A 6,217-nucleotide genomic window follows, 5' to 3' on the forward strand; every position below is an offset into this window, starting at 1 on the left:
AGGGCATCCCTGGACGGGTGCCTGCCGCCTTCCCTTGCGGCTGCTACCCGCACTTGTCTTGGGCCGCTTCGGCTGGCCCCTTTTCCTTCTGTATTAATCTTTTAATGGAGGACACGATAAGATAAAAGTTACAAGGTTAAGGAAAAGCTCTTTGTCCTTAGGGTTTGTTTCCCCCCTTCTCTTCCCGAGTGCTCCCAGCCCTCGCAGGACGGGTCGGACGCACTCGCTGCGCGCCCGCCGTGCCGTCACAGCCCAGCGGGCAGCGAGCCGCGCTCCCCGCCGCTCTGAACACAGGCGAGCTCTGCGGGCAAGCACCTGATCTGTTTTGCCTAAAGTAGTCACAGTGGAGACATGCTTAGGCTTTCCAGCTGTATGCCAGCCTCTAATGAAAGCTTGAAGCCTATTGCATAAGTGCTATGTATTTGTCATTGTTACAATGCCTTTTTTTTTTCCTTATGTTAGAAGGCTGTCGTAAATCTAGACGTTTCAGATAAATGTAGCAGTACCTTTAAAACCTTCCAAGCAAAGCTTGCACATCAGGAAAATTAATAAATGGCCTTACGAAAGGAACAAAGCTATATTTATCCTCAGCCGTATTCCGTGTATGGCAGCCTGGAGTGTGATGCTAAAGGTTGTTAAGAGAGCTATGGGCACGGATGGCATGACTGGAAAGAACCAGCTACATCTGGATTTATGTCCAGGTGTTTTCTGTGAAATCAACAACTCTAAGCTGCATCCTTTGCCTCCACAGTGTCTTTCAAGTTCCTAAAGTCAAAGAAAAACGATGTTATGGTAATTGAAGTGTGACGGGACCATGGGTATATTTTAAACATGGATAGGAAAGATAGTCTGTTACAGTAATTAATTAAAAATTGAGTGAGCTAAGAAATGACAGTCTAAGGATCAAAGTAAAGTCTGTAGTGTGAGCTTGATTCATCGTGGGATGTTGTAAATTGCTTTGGTTTATTATGAATGGTTTTAATGGATTAAGGATTCTGGTGTGGTCGTGTCAAGCATGAGCTGACCCCTCACAAAGTATTGGACTTAGCCAATTTGGACACAAGTAAAACTTTGAAAGAAGTACTGTTAAAGAGAGCAGTAGTTTATTTTGCACTTCAGATTAGAATACTCATGGAAATACAGAAATAAAATAAAACACGACAAAGCCCAGGGGCTTGTGGGATTGGAATTAGGATAGTAAGGCTGTCCTCCGATGGAACAATTTGAAACAGTAGATATGAAAACTTGTTTCCACTATTCCCACTTCCAGTGATTCCTATAAAAGTTCATACATTAATGTTTATACTAATGATTCAAGCAGTCATGAGTGCAATCAATGCAATCAGCCATTTTTCATAATTTCCAGTGTAAAGGAACAAAATACTCATGGCTTTGCCAGCCTTAGGGTCTTGGAGCAGAAGAGTTGAGGTTTTTCCCATCATCTTTCTCTTCAAAACTGAAACAGTGAAAGAAGGGATTTGGAGTAGGATGGATGAATAGAGGGGTAGGGAGCCTGACATTTTATATTGCTCCCACCAGTTGTAGAAATGTCTGGAATCTGGGCGATTATTTGCAATAAATCTAGACTATATATTCACCTCGTCCTTATTCTCTAGACATTATTTTTTATCCTTCTTGGAAATAGTCCTGAGCCTAGTTGGACCTTGGTATTACCCAATGTTGACATTCTTGTATCTTTGAACTACTGTTGATTCTTTGAGCTTTGGTTTTGGTGTATTATTTCACCTTTGGTGTATTTAACTAAACAAGAAAAATACCCTGAATTTTCAAGTTTTTCACTCTGTTACCATCAGGATGTGATAGTTATGTAAGAGAGGAAAAAAAGACATTTTCAAGATTAGATAACACACAGCTCCACCACCACTCTATTAAAATAGCACGCTCAAAAAAATTTTTTTTTTCTCCCGCTTGTAGGGTCAGATAAATGATATTTTAAAATAACAAAGCTTTGCCATTGCACAGTTCATGTGGGCCATTCTAGGAAAGACTTCAGGGACTGTCGTTTCCTTTTCTGCTGTAGAGCAATATTGCACTGCTGGTTAATGGAAGTTGGTTGTTCTCATTCAGAAAGGTACCTGCAAAGCACTGTGCCTTCAGTACAGTGAGCTAGAAGTAATTCCTTTCTTATGCTTTTTAAGGTATTGATTGGATGTTTTTCCAAGCAATTCCTTGTATAATGTGTAACCCAATTGGACATGAGATGACAATAAAACAGTGGTTTCAGTTGTATTTGACCCCACTGTAGGTAAATTAAGCACAATGATTCTGATTTAAGGTCTTCAGAAATCAACAGCAGTATAAACAAAGTAAAGCAAGACCAACTCAGGCTAAGGGAACAGGCAGTGGACCTAAAAATTAATACCTACATACTGGAAATCTGGAGCCAAGCCCCATTTTTACAGGTCCTTGGCATCTATCCCAAGAAAAAGTAGTCAACTCAAAGGACGTAGTTGTATTCTAAGAGAAGTAATGGCTTTCTGGCTGTATATCCTCTTTTTCTTTGAAGGATATGCCAGTTACCCAGCTATTGTAACTTTTTGCAAAGATATGTTTAGCAAAGGCAAAATAAAATGAATTGGAGAAAGATTAGATTAGGCAAATAAGAGTCATACTTAAAAAAAGAAAAGCATAATATTCCTGAAAACTATTCATTCTACCAAGAAACTCTTAAATATCTTTTCTTCTAGAGAAAAAAAAAACCCAACCAAAAAAGGAAATATCAAGCCATATTTAAAATTCTGGAATGGTTTTTGAATCTTAGATGATTATATTTGAGTTCCTTCAACCCTGGATAAGAAGTAATGCTCAGAACCAACTTGGGTTTCTTTTGTTTTAGTTATTCTTTGTTGTTTAGTAGACTTTTGGGGCTTTGGTGAGATAGTTCTGGCAGAGATCTTTTTAAATGGAAAAGTACTCAGCATCACTGCAGTAAAACAGACACTAATCCTTGTTTGTGCAATGCAGTGGTGGGCAGAAGTTGGTTTTGAGTAATTTTTTTTTAGTTACGAGTGGTCACAAAGCTGCATTTGCAGCTTGGTCTCAAAAGTTAGTTAAGATGAGCTGAACAGGGCTAGACTGTCAGCAATAGTGTGGCCAGCAGGACCAGGGCAGGGACTTTCCCCCTGTACTCGGCACTGGTAAGGCCACACCTCAAGTCCTATGTCCAGTTCTGGGCCCCTCAGTACAAGAAGGACATTGAGGTGTTGGAGCAAGTCCAGAGAAGGACAGCAGAGCTGGTGAAGGGCCTGGAACGTAAGTCCTATGAGGAGCAGCTGAAGGTACTAGAGTTCATCCCAAAGACTAGTCTTTCCAAAACAAAAATAATTTTAAATAAGCAAGATTTATTTAAGATTTTTTCTTTTGGCAAAGGCAAGAATTTTAGCATTTTTATGAAATGTATTTAATGCAATGACTTCTGCAGCGCAAAACCAGTTTTCAGCTGTCTAAATAAATCACTAATTAACAGTCAAGTGCTCGTTGGGATTTCCCTTCAGTTCAACATGAAATCTGAATTCTGCTTCATGGCATAACAATGTGGCAATTGCCAGTGGATAAGGGAAAGACTGTGGATCTGGTCTGCCTAGTCTTTAGTAAAGCCTTTGACACTGTTTCTCACAGCATTGTTCTGGTGAAACTGCTGCTCATGGCTTGGACAGGTGCACTGTTCCTTGGGTGAAAAACCGTCTGCATGGCCGGGCCCAGAGAGTGGTGGTGAATGGAGTGACATCCACTTGGCAGCCAGTCACTAATGGGGTTCCCCAGGGCTCAGTACTGGGACAAGTTTGGTTTTGTGTCTTGATCAGTGCTCTGGGGGGAGGGGTTGGTCTCTTCTCCAAGAAACAAGCAATAGCATGAGAAAGTGGCCTCAAGGTGCCCGAGAGGAGGTATGAATTGGCTATAAGGAAAACGTTCTTCACTGAAAGGGTGGTTAAGCATTGGAACAGGCTTCCCTGGGCAGTGGTGGAGTCACCATCCCTGGAGGGATCTAAAAGACATGTAAATGTACCAGTTAGGGACGTGGTTTAGTCGTGGCCTTGGCAGTGCTGGGTTAACAGTTGGACTTGATCTCAAAAGTCTTTTCCAACTTAAATGATTCTCTGGTTCTATGTCCTCATCTTTGGTTCAATTACAGTTTTGGAGGTGTCTGCCCACTTTGTCAAGAGAGCCCTGAGGAGCTCGCTCCTACTGGGTGATTTTGGACTTGGGGTAATGATGCCCAGAACCCAGGAGATGCTGGTCCCCCATTCCTCCTTCCCAGTTACCTTTTTTACCTGCTAGAATGCTAGTTTGCCTGTGGTGCTGGGAAGTCTCTGGTCATCTCCAAAACCAACTGTTTTCAGTCTTAACATACCGATGTTACGGACTGATGGGTTTTTTTCTCCAACCAGAAACTACTTGTTTTCAGTAGATTCAATGACACTTGAGATTTGTCTGAATGAGATTCTCTCACTTTGATGATGATGATGATAGCCGCACTTGTCTTAAAAATATGGATGACAAAGGTATGACCTCTGGGGTTAAAGGTGGAATGTATAAAGGGAATGAAAGTTTAGAACAGATTTCATTTTAAGATATAGAAAAATCTCAGCTAGGGGAGGCTGAGCTGACTAAGTTTCCAAATGTGGCAGAACTGACAGCCATGGCCATCAGATGTTCAAAAATCTGGGACACTGGCTATAGATCAGCAAGCACAGTATTGCTTACGAGAAGGAAGAAAAAGGAATTCACCAAGTATAGGCAATTAAGCTGACCTCAATAGTAGGTTAGGTACGTAGAACACATTTTCAAGTGAAAAACTAATAAGAGGCATGAAGCTAACATGAATACCATAACCCTTGAATTTACCTAAGATAGACTAAAGCCAACCTAACTCAGTCTGCTTTTGTTCTTGTAATGGAAATTACATTCTGCAGACAGGCAGTGCTCAGGCTCTTGTCTCTTTGGACTTGAATAAAGCAGATTATATAATGAGCCACATGGAGAATTTTTACAGAGTAAAATGGAATTGCTAAAATGTTGTCAGGTTCTAAAGATCCTGTTAAAAGGCCTATGGAAATGGATCATGAGATAGGAAGAGCTTCCTGTCTGGAAACACACTTCATATGCATTTTTTGAGGATCAGCTTTGGTACTAATTTTACTTGATATTTTCATCAGTGACCCTGGCACAAAAAATCAGGAAATCGATCTTTTGGTTTGGCAGCAAGTAAGAAAGTGCTGTCTATAAACTGAGGAGAAAAATGTCAGACACAAAGAAACCGACCTGCGTGACTACTGGGATAGTAGAAATGGAAAAATTGTAGTCATGCAAGTGTCAAACCATGTACATCTATTGAGAAAAATTATTGCTAGATCCTGAGAGTTTATTAATGGGAAATGAAAGAAGATGAGAGAGAACAGGAAGCTCTAAAAACCTGATATAAACATAGATTTTTTTTTTTTTTTTTTTACTGTTGAGATAAGGAATTATTCATTGTGCTGTACGTGACTGGTGAACAGTCAGTAAACACACAACACACAGTTCTGGTGAGGTTATTTGCAAAAAAAGAGGAAGCAAAACTGTAACTGAAGGGAGAAAAGGATAATTTGGAACAGATTTACCATACAACAAGAATTGGAGAAATGCTTGCTCCTCCACTGCCTTACAAAAATGAGGATGGAGAGGGGACATGATTGCCCTATGTAAGTGATCTATGAGGACAGATAACAAGTGACACATAAGAAAAAAGATGAAGTAAATGACTAAAATAAATTTAGATTTAGGAGAATACTGAGAATATGAAGTGAGATTATGGGATGGTTTCTGAGAACCAGTGGGAAGATTTACACACTGTCAAACAGTGCTTGTTAATGCCAGGACAGGGATTACCTGACATGCTAGGCTGTTACAGCAAGGGACTGGATTCAGTCTGAAGCACAGAAGACAGTTAATCAGTAGGAAACAAGCTGGTAAATAGAAGAATAATTGACAAACCGCTACCTAAACTTTTCAATTATCGAGTTCACCCCTTAGGCTCAGTTGTTGTTACACAGTGAATGGTTCAGGTGTCTCATCTCAGCAAGGTGATGAAGGAACTGTTGCATAGTCATGAGGACCACAGTCAAAATGTCCCCCAGGCCCTCGGAAAAAGTACAAACTCACTTAGGGAAGGAGACTTTAGAGAAGAGTGGGGGAAGGAGAAGGAAACTCTTTTGTT

Source organism: Corvus brachyrhynchos, unplaced genomic scaffold, assembly GCF_000691975.1.
Source record: "Corvus brachyrhynchos isolate BGI_N302 unplaced genomic scaffold, ASM69197v1 scaffold17, whole genome shotgun sequence".
Lineage (NCBI taxonomy): Eukaryota > Metazoa > Chordata > Aves > Passeriformes > Corvidae > Corvus > Corvus brachyrhynchos.